This window comes from Equus caballus, chromosome 9, assembly GCF_041296265.1.
Source record: "Equus caballus isolate H_3958 breed thoroughbred chromosome 9, TB-T2T, whole genome shotgun sequence".
Lineage (NCBI taxonomy): Eukaryota > Metazoa > Chordata > Mammalia > Perissodactyla > Equidae > Equus > Equus caballus.
Genome location: NC_091692.1, coordinates 27,728,803 through 27,746,875, shown reverse-complemented (window position 1 = coordinate 27,746,875; position 18,073 = coordinate 27,728,803). Strand labels below are relative to the sequence as shown.

General features: G+C 38.8%; 1 protein-coding gene across 3 annotated transcripts in view; it reads left to right on the top strand.

The window, feature by feature from the left end:
• TGS1 (trimethylguanosine synthase 1) overlaps nucleotides 1-6,314 on the top strand; it is a 49,135-nt gene extending 42,821 nt beyond the window's left edge. The window contains exons 14-15 of one of the 3 annotated variants that reach the window (XR_001377448.3): nucleotides 7-152; nucleotides 5,670-5,922. The gene's annotated coding sequence lies outside the window, so the exon portion shown is untranslated. Of the gene's footprint in view, nucleotides 1-6; nucleotides 2,478-5,669 lie in introns of those variants that run through there. The other 2 variants (XM_005613126.4, XM_014728005.3) reach the window with 2 other exon arrangements.
• The last annotated feature ends 11,759 nt before the right edge of the window (nucleotides 6,315-18,073 follow it).

The window sequence follows — 18,073 nt, the reverse complement described above, 5'->3', positions numbered from 1 at the left end:
ACGTAGGTAAAAAGACAGAGACAAAGGACTCTGGCCATTGGGGGATCTGGGACCTTTATCTTTTAACAGTGTGAGCATGTTAAACATCAAAGAAAACATGGCTTCAGCTGGGATGGAGATGGGGGAATCAAAATAAATTGAGGGGATTTACAGTAAGTACTGGAAAAAATAACTATTAAATAAAAGGAACTTTGTTGGAGAATGGAGACAATGCTAACTTTAGTTTCTGGAAACTTTACTATGTGTGTGTGATTGCCCTGCAGTACAGTAGCAATTGAGCTGGTCGTTAAGTATTAAATTAATTTTTTATTAATTTACAACATCAAAATCTGTCAGTGTTCTCAGTTTTTGTAATTTTTCATCATGGAGTATTAGTGTGTATATCATAAACTTGTCACCATTTTTTAAATAATGGCAGCATTGGTGATAAACTGTTCTATACGTGGCCCCTAGAACTACTTATACTTAGCCTCTGGGGTAGGAGGTTGAGGGGTAAAAGCAGATTTCCAAAATCACCAGTTATTTTTAGTTTTTGTCACTTAACCTTTCATGCATACACATTTTCCACAATACATTTTCTTAATTGTGTATTGTTAATATGAAAACTAATTTGTCTTCCTGAACATACATGATCTTCTGTGAGATGAGTAACAGGAAGCCTAACCAAGATTAAAATATTCCTGCCCACTAATCACAGCACATATAACTGATTTATACACTCATTGATAGATGATTAGTGCTCACAAGAACCTTAGTCTGTTAGGAGACCCCTGTGTTCAAGTGAAATCTTACCAAGAAGCCAAATGTGTGAAGTGACTGAAAAGTAAAGCCCTGGAGCTGCTCCGTGTCAGGCAGAAGCGAGGCCGACAGCCCTCCTCTAGCCCAACTCAGGCTTTTTTTTCTTGTTAGATTGCAAAACTTTTTGAACACATTTTTGTAAAAATGGATATATATTTTAACAATTTGAATATAAAGTGAACACCCCCCCACACCCCGTGCCTTGAGCCCCTTCTCTGCACCCCCTCTCCCAGCTTCCTTTCCCTTTCCCAGAGGCCAGCACTGTTAACACTTTGGTATGAATCCTTTGAAGCATTTCCCTATGCAATGAAAGCTGTCCCACAGTGAGATGGAGTGGGATTATGTTATTTTGACATTTGATTTTGTTTTTAATACGTTTTAGAAATTTTTTCACATCAATACATACATATTTGCGTTATCATTTTTAATAGTCACATAGTACAAATCTATGAGAATTTCTTTAACCATTACTCAATTGTGAACATTCAAATTGTTCCTGGTTTTTCCAATTGCAGGTAGTACTGCAATGTGTATTTCTCAGTAGAATAAATTCCTACAAGTGCCATTTTTAGGTCGAAGTTCATGCTTATTTTTTTACTTAGTATATAATGTCAAGTTGTACTCCGAAAATGTATATTCTCACCAACTATGCATGAAAGGGGTGAGTTTTCCCCACCCCCTCAAAACATTGCATGTTTTCACTTATTGTTACCAAAGTAATCAACAGACAATAAAGTTATTTTAATTTGCATGTCCTGGTTACTGGTGAGGTATAAGCAACCTTTCGTATATTTATTACCCAAATACATGTGTGAGGCATCTGATTTTTTCACCAAATGAATAGCTAATTCCTGCGTCATTTTCTATTAAATGAACTAACCTTTCTCTGTTAATTTGAAATCTAACCAGTGTGTGTGTATGTAATTCTGTTTCTGAAATTCTTGCTGTTCCATTGATCACTTGTCCACTCCTGTGCCATATGTTGTTGATTGCTGTAGTTTTCATTATATGTGTTGACTGTTGTGTATTCCCCACCCGCCACCCCCCCCATCATTAGTCTCTTAAAATTTTCTTGGCTCTTTCTAAGCATTTTCGCGTTTTTAGATGCACTGGAATTTCTCAAGGTATATTTTAAAAATCCTTTGGGATTTTTAATTTTAGTTTAGGAAGCTATCTTCAACCATTGAATCTTCCTATCCAAAGTCTTAATGTGTCCCTCTATTATTCTGATCTTTTATGTCTATATCATTTTACTTGTATAAATCTTGCATATTTTTGCCAAGTTTATTGCTTGATATTTTAGTTTGTCTGATTTTGAATGGGATCTTTTTTGTTGTTAACTTTTCTAGTAGATATATCCTTTGTATGTAATAATGCTTTTAGTTTTTCTTATATCCAGTCACCTTACTGAACTCTTTTAATAGTTCTAATAGCTTTTCAATTGATTGACTTCGATTTTCTAAATAGTCAGTTATGGCATCCACATATGAGTTTTTGTCTTTGCCAATATGTGTGCCTCTTAATTCTTATTCTTTTCCTATTGCATTGGTTAGAACTGCCAGGAATGTTGTGATAATGGCACTCTTTCCTTGCTTTTCATTTTGCAGTGAAAGTTTAGAAGCATTTCTATTAAATGTTATTGTAGCTTGCATTAAAATTAAAGGCATTACTTTTCCAGAGTCTTTTTGTTCTTATTTAATCTAATAAAGTACTAAATTGCTTTAAAAATTTCAAATTATTCAACCATTAAATCCTGCTTTATCATAATGTATTATTTTAGTTCACTCTGGGATTGCACTTGATAAGTTTACTTTGTTTTGCTTAGTTTTGTTTTTTGTGCACCTTGCCTGGTTTTGGTATCAGAGTTACACTATTCTGACAGAATGCTTTGGAAAATCTTCCATTTTTTTCTGTGTCCTAAATAACATTAGTAATATCTGTTCATTGAACCCTTGGTAGAACTCCAGGAAAATTGGGCCTGATACCTTTTAAGCAAGATATTGTGATGGTAGCATTTTCTTAAATTATCTTTTCTTCTTCAAGATTGGCACCTGAGCTAACATCTATTGTCAATCTTCTTCTTTTTTTTTCTTTCCTCCCAAAGCCCCCCCAGTACATAGTTGCATATTCTAGTTGTAGGTCCTTCTAGTTAAGCTATGTGGGATGCCGCCTCAGCATGGCCTGATGAGTGGTTCTAGGTCTGCACCCAGGATCTGAACTGGCGAAACCCTGGCCTGCCAAAGCAGAACACGCAAACTTAACCACTCAGCCATGGGGCCAGCCCCTTAAGTTACCTTTCTATTCAAGTTTTTTAATGCCTTCAAAATTTTTTTAATAATTTATAATTCCCTAGAAAATATCTGCTTTCACTTAGATTTTTGTTTATTGATATAAAGTTAGTACATATCTCCTGATATTTGCTCTCATTCTTCAACTTTTCATTTCTAGTAGTTTCTGTCATAAAACAGTTGAAAAACTAGCACAAAAGATTTTTGTATGCATTTCACTCATCTTCCCAAATGTTAATCTTATCTCACGCTACTGAGAAGTGGACCCAGGTGAACACTGAAGGAAATAGCAGAGGAATCTAAGAGGCAACTTGAAATACTCCCCAAGCCCTCACCTGCCATGGTCACAGCCTAACCAGGCAGAGGGAAGACCTCAGCCACGCCAGTGCTTCCCAAACTTCAGGCCATTGTCTGCTACCATCATAATGTTGCCACATCTGTGTCAATATGTGCTGTTTGTTTTTTTTAACTCAGCTAATTTTTAAAAACCTAAAATTTATTCAAAAATGAATTTCAAATAGTGCCATAAAGGAAAAATCACTATCCCCTTTAGTATTTGTATGTTAATATAAAAAATGTTCATCCATTTACTACCTAGAAGAATGCTACATACCAGACTTTGAGAAACAGTGGAATGGATGGTGAATGATAAAGACTCATATTGTCCCCTCAAGGAGCTGGGACGTGTGACATAGTATGCTGTGTACCATGGAAAGGTTGCCCTTTAAACAGCGTGATAAGTTATCACAGGAGGAGATACAGAAATAGAAATTTTGCAGGTTAACAAATTGGGAGGAGACATTCCAAGAAAGGAAACAACACTTAGAAGAAACAAAGGCAAAAGAATACTGAGTATATAAAATGTCAAATTCATGGAGAAGTTGCTAAAGAGTACGCAGGATATCCTGTGCCATGCTAGGGAGTACCAACTGCACCCTGAACCCAGCAGGACCCTTTTTTATTAGCACATTAAGTAAAATCTATGGGACAATCTACTGGCTACAGCAGTTTCTAAGTAGTGATACATGTAAACGGTATGTCAAGAAAGCTGCCACAACTAGAATATTACATGAAAACTTCTAAATTTCTTTTGATGGCAGAGCACAGGTATTGCTAAAAGCTTGTTTTTGTTTTGTGTTGGCCATGCACGTTCACAGACTGCCTGAATTCTATCTTGATCCCCATAGTGGCCCACAGACTCCAGGTGAAGATCCCCTTTCGAGAGATCTAGCTCAAGCATTAGGCCTGACTGGAAGTGGGAGGCATGGGAGGCGGTCCTCATCCACAATCAGTGATGCGCCCGCAGCAGGGAGGCAGTGTGGGGGGAGCAGATCTGAGAGAGGGTAGGCGGTGGGGCTCGCAGGAGAGAGGCAAGTTAGTGTCAGCCCTGTGTGCAGTTCCTTACTCACTCTCCCCACTAGATGCTGAGTTCCCGGAGACCCTGGAAGAAAGACAAAACTATCTTTTCTGCAAGAGAAGAGTGGGTTAAGTCTCCAGCTTTGATTGGGGAAGGCATTCTGTAATTAAGCAAGGTGCCTAGTGGAAATACTAAAGAATATTAATGAGAATCATCTAGATCAGCACTATCTCACAAATACAGTATGAGCCACAAATGTAATTTTAAATTTTCTAGTAGCCACATTTAAAGAAGAAATAAACAGGTGAAATTAATTTTAATAATATATTTAACCATATTGAATATTATCTTTTCAACATGTAAAGGCTATAAAGAATTATTAATGAGATATTTTACTTTTTTTTCTTACTAAGTTTTCAATATCCAGTATGTGTTTTAAACTTAGAGTTCATCTCAATTTATACTGGGTACGCTTCATCCTCAGCAGCCACATGTAACTAGTTGTTAATGGCTCCCATTTCAATAGTGCAGGTCTAGATTTCTGAAGAACAGAAAAGAACGCTATTTTTCATTTTGAGGCTTTTGGTACTTTATAATTAAATCTAAAATGCTTAGAAATTGGGATTTCATTCTTTTTTTCTTTTTTTTTTTTTGAAGGTTGGCTCCTGAGCTAGCAACTGTTGCCAATCTTCTTCTTTTTTTGTTTTGTTTTTTTTCCTTCCTCTTTTCCCCAAAGCCCCCCAGTACATAGTTATATATTTCTACTTGTGAGTGCCTCTGGCTATGCTATGTGGGAAGCCGCCTCAGCATAGCCTGATGAGTGGTGCCATGTCTGCACCCAGGATCCAAACCAGTGAAACCCTGGGCCACCGAAGCAGAGCACGTGAACTTAACCACTTGGCCACGGGGCCAGCCCCTGGATTTCATTCTTAGTGATAGGGAGCCATAGGACTTTAAGCTGGAAAGTAAAATTACCAGATCTGCATTTTACAGCACAGGATGAAATACTGTAAAAGTCTTCCTCCTGCCAAATGGAAATGTGAAAATCAGTCTTTCACATTATCTCAGATAAGAGCTTAGGAAGTCCTAAATTAAGGTTGTAATAGTTTAATTGTCCCGATTGAAATATATTCTTGATTTTTCAATCCTTTAAATAATTAAGAATTATATAACAGATTAAACTTAGTATATGTATGTGCTGAAGGTTTTTGCTGTATCTATTGCAGCCACCTGTTCCTGAGCCTAGACTGCCTATGGATCTTGGATGAATTTGCTTGAATTCTTTCAGGAGGCCTGACCACCTCTCCCTGGGACCTAATGAAGAGCTCAGGCTCCACAGGAAGCCATTCTGGGGAATCCCTTCCCAACCTGCATGCAGCAAGGGCCCAGAGAAGCGTTTAACTCTGTTTAAGACATGTGCTCCCTTCATCCAAATTCATTTTCTTTAAGTTATTTTTCTAGTAATAAATAGAAAAAAAAGCATCTAAACATTAATTTACATGATAAAATGCAAATAGTATGCAAACACAATAAATATATTTCTTCTCCCCATTTATTAAATAAGTGTGTTAGGCCCTGGTAGACTTCAGAGATTCATAATACCAATTAAAGCAACCTTTACATACTAGTTTGTATCTCATCAGTTAGCAATTTAAAAGTAGTAACATCCAGTGCCAGTGTGTCATGATAAAATAACTCACTCATTCACTGGCTGGTCATCATTAATGCCTTTTGCAAAAGCAGCGGAATGGAATCTGAAATGGCTTAGAGCTCTTTAAAGCTCACTTCCAACCCAAGCCTGTGGCCACAACTCAATGATTTATGTTCCAACAGGTACGTTTCATTCCAAATACACAGTTTCTTGTCTTGTGTCCCTGTGTCTGTCTGTTGCCTTGTCCCCGGATTCTGCTGTTCCTCCTGGGCCCTCTCCACTGATGGGTTCATTGGACTGGCTGCACAGCTGTCCATTTCCACTCCCATTTTGCCTTTGGCCATGGTCTCATCCATCCTGGCCTCTTGATCTTTAGCCCTCAGTCCAGCCTGGATAAACTAACTTTATGTCACTTATCTGACTCCTGAGGATCTGTCCTAAGGAAGCACTTGAGTGGGGTGGTGGGGGTCGGGGGGAGATGAAGATGTTTATTGATATAAGGAAAAATTTAAAAACAACCCATATGTTCCATGAAGAGGAATAGATAAGTAAATTATATTTCTTCTACTCAAGGAAATATTATACAGCTATTTGTATTTTGACTAAGATGATGAAAACACATAAATGCATTTTTTCAAAATGTTTACAGTTCAAAAGTATTTTGACAGCATATTCTCTAGCACAAATAGTGCACTCTGAGGCCCCCTTCTTCGGTCTTGATACCACCTCTCGGGTGATCAGAGTGAGCCCTGTGATTTCTGTCTGCTCAGCCTTGCAGAGCCCAGCACATCTACATTGTCCTTCTCTGTTCTTGTTCAACCTCAAGACAAACACTGGAGAGCCCAGGAGAGCTGAGAGTGGGCTGAAGAGGGAGATTTCAAGTTCTCCCCCTTGGGACCCCAACCCGTTTGTTCTCTCTGTGCCCACTGCATGGACTCACCACACGTATTTATTCGTGCCACAAAATTAACACCTGTGCCAGAAAAGATACCATACCTTGGAATGGTCACATGCTCTTCTCTTGGAGAAAATGTAAACCACAGTTTGAAGCCATTATGGCTTATCTCCCTAGAATTGAATTTCACAAAATGGGCTTTTAATTTTTTTTAATTAGATTCTGGTGACAGTCTCACCATTTGGTATCAAGGTTCTCTCTAGAGAGAAATAGTTTCTAGTTGCATTTTACCAGACAACTATATCAGATGAGACCATCTGTTTTAAGATTTTGTACAGTAGCATATGAAAATAAAACCAGTGAACAGTATAGCATGAAAAGAGACAGAAAAAATGGATAAAAAACTACAAATGGTATGAGAAGTAAATCTTTACACTGTCATCAGATAATCATTAGTGCTTCTTAATAACACCGATAATGAGACATTAAAAACTGATTTGCATTTTCATAATTTTTTCTCTGGAATTCTGCATCATTTTGCAATAGTGCCTTCTAAAATCTTTACTAATGGACAACCTAAGCTAAGGTGATGCCTTTAATGTATAGTTGCTAACTGGTGAGCCACCTTTATGACGGCCTCCCAATGATCCCTGCCTCCTGGTATTCACACCCTTGTATGAGTCCCCGCCCCTTTAGTGTGGACTGGACTTACTGACTGTCTTCTAACAAATAGAATTTGGCAGAAGTGATGGTATGTCACTTCTAAGATTAGGTTACAAAAAGACTAGCTTCCATTTGGGCTCTCTTGTTCACTTTCCTGGATTGCTCACCTTGAAGGAAACCAGCCATTGTGACAAGCAACTGAGGCCTGCCAACAAGTGAGTGAGCAAACTTGGGAGCACATGCCTCCCCAGCCCAGCCCTCAGATGAGACCACAGCCCCAGCCAATAGCTTAACTGCAATTTTATGAGAGACCTTGAGTCAGAGACAGCCAGCCAAGCTGCACTCAGATTTCTGACTCACAGAAACTGTGAGGTGAACATGTATGTTGTTTTAACCTGCTAAGTTTGGGGACAGTTGGTTACATGGCAATAGATACTAACGCAGTACGGAAGCCACGGAGGCTACTATGTCCACCTGGTTGATCAAAGAAGTTTTGACTTAGTGTTCGTATGCAACTTATCAGCAAGAATTTCTAATTTCTAAATAATTGATGAATCATCTTTTCTCCACTGAGTCTCTCTGATAACATCCTAGTTTAGGCCATCCTCATCTTTAGCATCAATTTCTGCAGTGGCCTCCTAACTGTTATTTTTGACTCCAGGGTCATTCCCCTTCAATCTATCTTCTAACTCTGCAGCAAGAGCAAGTGCTCTTCCTAAATGCTAAATCTGATCACATCTCTCCCAACTTAAAATTCTTTCATGGCTATTCCATCCTTTGCCCAAGTGAAAATTCTGAGTATCACTTATGAATCCTGCCTCACATTGCCCTCACGATAGAGCTCAAATGCCTTCCCATGGCCTAAAACGCCAGCACAGTCTGGCTCCTGCTTACGTCCCAGCCACACCGTTCACCCTCTGCGTCCTACCGTCCCACCCTGATCCTACTGCTCTCAGTTCCTCCCAGCTTTTGCACAGGCTGTTGCCTCAACTGGAATGTTCCCCCAACGAGCTGTAATTCACCTGACTAAAACCAACTCAGCTTTCAGGTCTCTGTTCAGACGTCACTACTTCAGGAGGCCTTCCTTGTCACTGCCTTGCCTTCCAGTCCCCTCTTTCTTCCCCAAACCCTCTGTAGGATCCATTCCTCCCTGAGCTCCCGTGAATTCCTGCATACTCACCTGCAGACCATCACACTGTCCTATGACAGTTTATGGACCACTTCTTTGAGTCGAAACCTTGAGCAAAAAACCTCTGCTAAAATGTAAAACCCTTAAGAATCACTGCATTTCGTATCTGCAGCTAGAATAATTATGTGTCCTTGTACTTTCCTGGAAAGATGGCAAAAAGTTCTTCTTACAAATTACTCCATTCAATACATGGCAAGCATTTCTGGCATCGTCTAATTCTTTAGTTTAGAGAAATTGAGGTTAACCCACAATCAGATGATCAGTTCATTTCAAAATCAAGAATAGTACATACAATTCTTAAATCTCTGTCTTCTGCCCTGAGCTCCTAGGAGCACTTTCTCGACTCATGCTCACTTATCCACTGATTTCTCCTTTCTGCCCATAATACAGGCAACACCCATCCAGCCTTACCAAACACTGCATATGTCCCAAAGACACTTTGACAGGGAAGTCTTTATTTACATGAACATTTTCACCATATCTGAAAAATTCAGACCCAGCAGGACTCTTAAAGGTAAATTTACTTTTCCTATTCTCTTGATGGAAAAAAAATGACAAAAATTAGTGACATTTTTGCATCACCATGTGATCAATAGTAAAGTGCCAATTTTGAGCTCACTTTGTAGCTTTGCTCTGTCTGATTTTTTACTGTTCATACATGAAAGAATTTTAAAGATTTAATTTTACTATTTTACTACTTTTCAAGTGATTGTAAAATTTACATTAAACTTTTTAATTTTAATTTCTTTTTAAAATAATTTTTTAGTTCTTGAATTATGGAAGACTGTAATGTGACAAGTTTTTAAAATTGCTTCTCTCTCACTCACCTTAGAGGAAAGTGACCTACTCCAGTTGAAAAAGTGAGCCATAAATCAGTGAAAAAAATCTGTAATCAAAACTAAATATTTGGGCACTTGAAAAAAACAAAACCTGTAAAGCAGTCTATATCCTTCCAGAGAATATTTATAGCAGCAACTGTATGTTGTAGCAATTAATCTGTGTGTGTGGTGCTTTCACGGTTCAGCATGCACCTTCACAGAGCTGGCTACCTCAGCTGGTCGACCAGGTGGTCCCAGGAGGATGTTTGGCAGCTGTGATCATCCTTCACACAGTAGCAGAGATTGAGAGCGTTTCAATAAATCCATGGTCAGGCCCGCCCCTACCATTTGCAGGACCCAGGCCAAGAGTACCACTGGAAGCCCACACACTGTGCCTGTCAGTATACTGGTGTTTTGGTATGTGGCTCCCTCTAAAGCATGGGGCCCAGGGCCCAGCTCTAAGAGCAGATTTGTTATTAAAGGCTAGAGCCACAACTTTAATTTTGGGTTTAAAACCCAGTCCCAACACTGAGTTCCTAAAGCAGAGTCACATCTTAGGCAGCAGGACAAGGCTCTCGAGGCAGCACTTGAATTAAAATACCCCAAGGCAATTGATGTTAACAGCAAGGTGGAGTTGGGATGTTTTAATTTAAGCTCTGATTTGATATTCCCTAAGTTGCCCTATGAAGTACAATATACATGATTTTGCGTTAATAACCTATGCACTATCATAGAGGATATTAGTGGTTGCCAACCTACCAGTCATCCCTAAAGAATCCCGAATTTCCCTGCCATGTGACTTGGACGGATGGACCCTCTCCTCTCTTCTAAAGGTGGGCCCTGAGTAGCCAAAGCCAATCAAAGCTGATGTGCCCTGTCACAATGGCTGGATCAGAAGTGGACACACAACCTAAGTCACTTCAATCAGCAGGAAAGTAGAACTTGCTGTATATGGTCAAGAAGACATAAATAAGAAGCTATAGCCCCTGGGGTAGAGCAGCCTTCTTACAGCCTAGGGTAAACCACAGCCACAAATCTCTGGAACGAATCACACCCGAAACCATACTCCTGATCAACTCAACATTAGTAATGATTCCATTTATTATTGAAGCCAGTTGGGCCAGGTTTTTTGTTTCTTGCAGCTGAAGGCATTCTAACTAAAACAAGTAAATATAGAGAGTGGCCATCAAGATCCTATCCATCAGACTGTGCCTTTCAAAAGTACAGACCTAAAAACAGCTCTCGGGGATGTCTTCAATTGCTTCCACCATCGTATAGAAAGAGTCCAGAAAAACATGGATAAAAAATAAAGTGAATGAGAAAATGGAGGGGCCCACCAAGGGGGAAGGGAGTTCTACCTTCTTCACCTTACTACTCTTTTTTTACAGGGATGATTTTTATGTCCTAATGACTTCCCACTCTTCCTCTCTCATGAGGCTCATGCTTCTCCTTTGCCATGATTTCCTTGCCCAAGTCTATGTTCCTTCCCCCACAGATTTTGAGGGCCTTTTTTCCCCACATGAAAAAGCAGCAAAAGATGATTTGTTTTTAAAATGAAGTAGAGGAAGAAAAAGAAGAAAGGAAAAAAATGGAGTGGAAAAAAATAGAGTGAATAACTCTAACTCACGCACATAATTCTTCGTGTTCAATCTATATATCTAAATTTGACTCTACTTATGTGAGGTACCTAGAATAGTCACGTTCACGGAGAAAGAAAGTAGAACAGTAACCCAGATAACCCTAGGGGCTGGGAGGAGGGAGGAATGGAAGTTATTGTTTAATGGGTACAGTGTTTATGTTGGGGATGATGAAAAATTTCTGGAGATGGAGAGTGGTGTTGATTACATGACAGTGTGAGTGTACTTAATGCCACTGAAATATACATTTTAAAGAAGTAAATTTTATGTATATTTTACTACAACAAAAAAATGCAAAAGTATGTATATAAATATACATTGATGTACATCAATATGTAGTACTTATTACATAATTTTGTTGTTGTTAGTGCCCTCGAGTCGATTTTGACTCACAGCGACCCTGTGCACAGCAGAGCAGAAGCTTGCCTGGTCTTTTGCGTCATCCTCTCACCTTGCAGCGCTATATCAGACAATGGTCCACTGCTTTTCACAGCCAATTTTTTCCAAAGTGGGTGGCCAGGTCCTTCCTCCTAGTCTGTCTAGTCTGGAAGCTCCACTGAAACCTGTCCACCATGGGTGAACTTGCCTGTATTTGAATACTGATGACATGGCCTTCAGCATCACAGCAACATGCAGCCACCACAGTATGACAACCAATAGACAGGTGGTGTGGTTCCCTGACCAGGAAACAAATCTGGGCCGTGGTGGTGAGAGCACCAAATCTTAATCACTAGACCAGGGCTGGCATTACATAATTATACAACTATAATTTTTAGTGTGGCCTTACCTGCATTACTTCCTCATTAAGCCGTTTTCCAGCCTAGCCCTTGATGATTATAGGGAGCAGACTAGAGAAACTAGATGACATCAGCACACGTCATCATCAGGGCTGGGAAACAGCTCCATGGAGGCAACTCCAACTGTGGTAAAACGAAATAATGCACTGCTCACAACAGGCAGACTGCTGTCAATGCTCTGTGTGTATTAACTCAGTTAACGCACATAAGAGCTCTATGAGTTAAATAGTATCTCACTCACTTTTGAAGATCAAGAAACTGATGTACTGGAAGACTAAGTGATTTGTCTAAGTACAAAGAGTTAGTAAATGAGAGAGCAGGGATTGTAACCCAGGTACTCCATTTCCAGAATTACTGCACTCTTCTGCCCAAATGAGACTTAACAAACTGGGGACCTCTATGCCCTAGACCTATGAGGATACAGAGATGATTCTAGAAATGGAGACTCCCTCTCTGCGATTTGATTTCTCCATCTGAAAAATGGAGATAACAATGACACCTCTCTCATAGAGTGGTCATGAGGATTACATGAGCTAATGTTTGTAAAGTGCTCTGTGTGTCCGGCATGTGGTAAGGACTAGCTAGTATTCGTTGTTATTATTCTTAAGGAAAACTGAAGGATCAAAGATGGTTGTCATGATAAAAACTCTCAACAAACTGAGTATAGAAGAAACATATGTCAACATAATAAAGGCCATATATGATAAACCCACAGCTAACATCATACTCAACAGTGAAAAGCTGAAAGTTTTTCCTCTAAGTTCAAGAACAAGACAAGGATGCCCACTGTTGCCACTTTTATTCAATATAGTGCTGGAAGTCCTAGCCACAGCAATTAGGCAAGAAGAAGAAATAAAATGCACCCAAATCAGAAAGGAAGAAGTGAAACTAACTCTATCTACAGAGGTCATGGTATTATACATAGAAAACCCTAAAGACTCCACCAAAAAACTGCTAGAACTAATAAACAAATTTGGTAAAGTTGCAGGATACAGAATCAATATACAAAAATCTGTTGTATTTCTATATACTAATAAATAACTACCAAAAAAAGAAATCAAGAAAACAATCTCATCTACAATCACATCAAAAAGACTAAAAATTGCATCAAAAAGAATAAAAGAATTTAACGAAAGAGGTGAAAGACTTGTATACTGAAAACTATAAGACATTCAAGAAAGAAATTGAAGAAGACACAAATAAATGGAAACATATTCCATGCTTGTGGATTGGAAAAGTTAATATTGTTAAAATGTCCCTACTACTCAAAGCAATCTATAGATGCAGCGCAATCCCTGTCAAAACTTCAATGGCATTTTTCACAGAAATAGAACAAATAACCCTAAAATTTATATGGAACCACAAAAGATCCTAAATAGCCAAAGCAATCTTGAGAAAGAAAAACAAAGCTGGAGGCATCACACTTCCTGATTTCAAACTATATTACAAAGTTATAGTAATCAAAACAGTAGGGTATTGGCATAAAAACAAACACATAGATCAATGGAACAGAATAAGAGTCCAGAAATAAATCCACACATATGTGGCCAATTAATTTATGACAAAGGATCCAAGAATATACAATGGGGAAAGGACACTCTCTTCAATAAACAGTGTTGGGAAAACTGGGCAGCCACATGCAAAAGAAACTGGACCGCTATCTTACAGCATACACAAAAATCAACTCAAAATGGATTAAAGACTTAAAAATAAGACCTGAAACTATAAATCCCTTAGAAGAAAATATGGGAGGTAAGCTCCTGGATATTGGTCTTGGCAATGATTTTTTGGATTGACACCAAAAACAAAAATAAACAAGTGATACAAGATCAAACTAAAAAGCTTCTGTACAGCAAAGAAAACCATTAACAAAATGAAAAGACAACCTGCACAATGGGAGAAAATATTTGCAAATCACATATCTGATAGGGGGTTAATATCCAAAAATATAAAGAACCCATGCAACTCAATAGAAAAAAAAATCTGATTAAAAACTAGGCAGAGTTTCCGAATTTTTCCAAAGACACAGAGATGGCCGATAGTTACATGAAAAGGTCCTTAACATCACTAATCATCAGCGAAATGTAAATCAAAACCACAATGAGATATCACCTCACACCTGTTAGAACGGCTATTATCAAAAAGTCAAGAAATAAGTATTGGCAAGGATGTGGAGAAAAGAGAACCCTCGTGCACTGTTGGTGGGAATGTAAATTGATGCAGCCACTATGGAAAACAGTATGGACGTTCTTCAAAAAATTAAAAATAGAGCTACCATATGATGCAGCAATTCCACTTCTGAGTATTTATTCAAAGAAAACCAAATCACTATCTCAAAAAGCTATCTTCACCCCCATGTTCACTGTGGCGTTATTTACTACAGCCGAGACATGAAAACAACCTAAGCGTCCTCTGATGGATGAATGGATAAAGAAAATGTGATCGATAGACAGATACACACACACAATAGAATATTATTCAACCATAAAAAAGAAGGAAATCCTGTCATTTGTCACTACATGTGTGGACCTTGAGTGCGTTGTGCTAAGTGAAATAAGTAACACAGGGAAATATAAATACTATATGATCTCATTTATATGTGCAATCTAAAAAACACAAACTCACAGATACAGAGAACAGATTGGTGGTTACCAGAGGTCAGGAGTGGAGGGCAGGTGAAATGGGTGAAGGCGGTCAAAATGTACAAACTTCCAGTTATAAGATAAATATGTCCTGGTGATGTAATGTACAGCATGGTGACTATAGTTAACAATACTTTATCGCATATTTGAAAGTTGCTAAGAGAGTAGATCTTAAAAGTTGTCATCACAAAAAACCATTTGTATCTGTGTGTGGTGATGGAACTTATAGTGCTAATCATTTCAGGATATATACATATATCAAACCATCATGTTGTACCCCTAAAACTAATGCAATGTTCTATGTCAGTTATATCTCAACTTAAAAAAAGATGTTTGTCAGGGCATTAATGAGAAACCTTTTATTTTGTTACATAAAAACTACCTTTTTGGGGCCCGCCCAGTGGTGCAGTGGTTAAGTTCGCACGTTCTGCTTCAGTGGCCCGGGGTTCACCGATTCAGATCCCGGGTGTGGACACGGCACCACTTAGCAAGCCATGCCATGGTAGGCGTCCCACATATTAAAAAAGTAGAGGAAGATGGGCATGGATGTTAGCTCAGGGCCAGTCTTCCTCAAACAAAACAAAACAAAAAACCCTACCTTCCTAAGAATTTTGTCATTTTTCATCTTTTTGCAAATGAGTAAAGTTAAAGGCATGAATATTAGAGTTATGTCTTCTTGTTTTTAAACCTAAAAGCCTCACCTTCCTGATTGCATTGTTTTCATCATAAAGAAGTGTCAATACTGGGCTTGAAAGCTTAAGACGGTAATTTAATCCAGTGTGGACAAGTCATTCGGTGTCTCTGACTCTTTGCCCATTAAAATGGAAATAACAATTCTGGCTTCACAAAATAATTGGGGAGATAAATTAAGAGACGGTGTAGTGTAGTGGTTAAAGGTCTGAGAGTCATTCACCCCTGTGTTTACAGGCCAGTGTCTCACCGACCCTCCTTTGGCTTAGCTGTAAAATGGAGGTGATCAGATCCCATGGGGTTGCTGTAGGGCTCAAAGCACTTAGTGCTGTTCCAGACACTATATTGCCTTAAAAAATTAGACTATGAAGATGTTGATGATAACAATGCTGTAGTGTTGTGAAAGTGCTAAGAAAATACAGGTTATTATTTCCGTTACTTCCTAAACAACTTTTAAGAATGGGATTTAAAATACCATTCAAAAAACTAGGATTCAACGTTAAAGGCAGTTATGGGCCCACTCCATGAAACACTCATGAGACAGCCTCCCCTCCTGGGAAGTCTGCTGGTTTCTACTGTGCAGCAACTCAGAGTGGAAGAGTTCCCAGGTGTGGTCCCCATGTCATGCCCTCAAGTACAAATGTGAAAACAGATTCATCAGTATGTGCTGCTGCTTTTTTAGTTTCACTACCGGAAAAGCCTGCTTGCATGGAAAGATTTCATTTGCTATGCTTTCTGCCTTTGAGTCTGGTTAACATTGTAAGCAGGTGTTTTTTCATTCAAAACATGTTGTAGCCCTTGTTCAAAGCCACCATGCAACAAGCAGCCAGTGCAACCAGGAGGGGACCCAGCAATTCTAGACTTACTGTGGCCATAGCCAGTCTCTAGAAATATTAAAGTGAGAAAGCTTCACTCCCTGGCTGGTGTACCTCATCTTCCTTACCTTGCGCCAACTGTCCTTCAATTTCCTATAACTAAAAAGGATAGCGGTGCATATTCAAAACTTCTCACTTCTTCTAGGTCAGGGGTCAGCAAACTATAGCCCACGGGCCAAATCTGGCACACTACCTATTTTGTAAGTCCTGTCAGATAAGAATGGTTTTTATATTTATAAATACTTATTTTGAAAAAGAAAAGTATTTTATTTTATAACACATGAAAATGAAACGAAATTCAAATTTCTGTGTCTATAAATAAAGTTTTGTTTTGTTTTGGTTTTGGGGTTTTTTTCTCCCCAAAGCCCCAGTACATAGTTGTATATCCTAGCTATAAGTCCTTCTCCTTCTTCAATGTGGGATGCCTCCACAGCACGGCTTGATAAGCAGGGGGTAGGTCTGTCCCCAGGATCCGAATCACAAACCCCAGGCCTCCGAAGTGGAGAACGCGAACTTAACTGCTATGCCACCTGGCTGACCCCTATAAATAAAGTTTTATTGGAACACAGAACATTCATTTACACATTGTCTTTGGTTGCTTTTGTGATATAAGAGCAGGGCTTCACTATTAGTTGGGAAGTTTCTTTTCCATTCAGTTTAACAAAAATAAATGAATAAATAAAACAAGAAATCCTTCCACCCTAATATGACAAATTGTGATTTTCCAGCAGTGCTCTAAGTCAAAAATTAATTTCAGAATTTAATCTGTAAATATTTAGGACTTGACCCAAACAAAGGAGAAAACCATAACAAAAAGTATTGTATTTAATCTTTATTCTGTAAACCAAATGCCAAATATGCACTCCCTATCCCATGATTGTGTCTGAAATTCTTATTCAAAAAGGAAAGAAACAGTTGTTCTTGACTAGGCATGAAGCTGAAGTTGATACTGTGGAAAATGAAATTAAAATCCTCAGCTAAATTATTCAAGGTTTTAGCAGCGGTTGTTGAGATAACTCCCTTAATTCTCTATTTTACTTTGGTCGCAAGGTAAGCTAGATTACGTTGACTAGAGGAAATCCTACCTAGAATTTCAAAGGTTTTCCTTTACAAGACTCTTGAGGCTTACTGTGTGTGTGTGTCTGTGTGTCTGTGTGTCTGCGTCTGTGGATGGCAGGACAGAGAGAGAGAATGTAATAGCGACACCAGTTCAGTAGCTGAGTCTAATCTTGATGACTAGGCACCAGAAGCAAGCCATGAATGTTATCATAGGTCAAAGACCATAAGCCTCAGAGAACTTTGCTTATGCTTAAGAAAAGTCAGGTTATAGGAGAGTAAGAATTTAAATGCAAAATAAAACTCATAAGGTAGATGTTCATTGCAGTGCTCTTTTGAGTAAAGAGTTGAAAACAGCTAAGATACTCAAAAGGAGTGAATTCTTAAATAGATTGTGGTACACACACATAGAGAAATACTATTTAGAACTATGCAGCACAGTTGTGGAAATACTATGTAAAACTCAGCAGAGAAGTTCTGTGCAGCCATTATGACAATCTGGTAGAACTGGATCTATTGATCTATTGATCTGCTCAAGTCTTCAGTTTGAGGGGCACTTCCTCTGTGAAGAGGCACCACATCACCAAATTTCCCGCAACATCTCCTGCCCCATGGTTCAGCATCTACAGTTCACCTCTGTTGTTACCATGGCCTACGTATGGTCAAAATCTCCACAGCCTTATGCACCCTCCCCATTCCAAAGGAATAAGGAAGGGA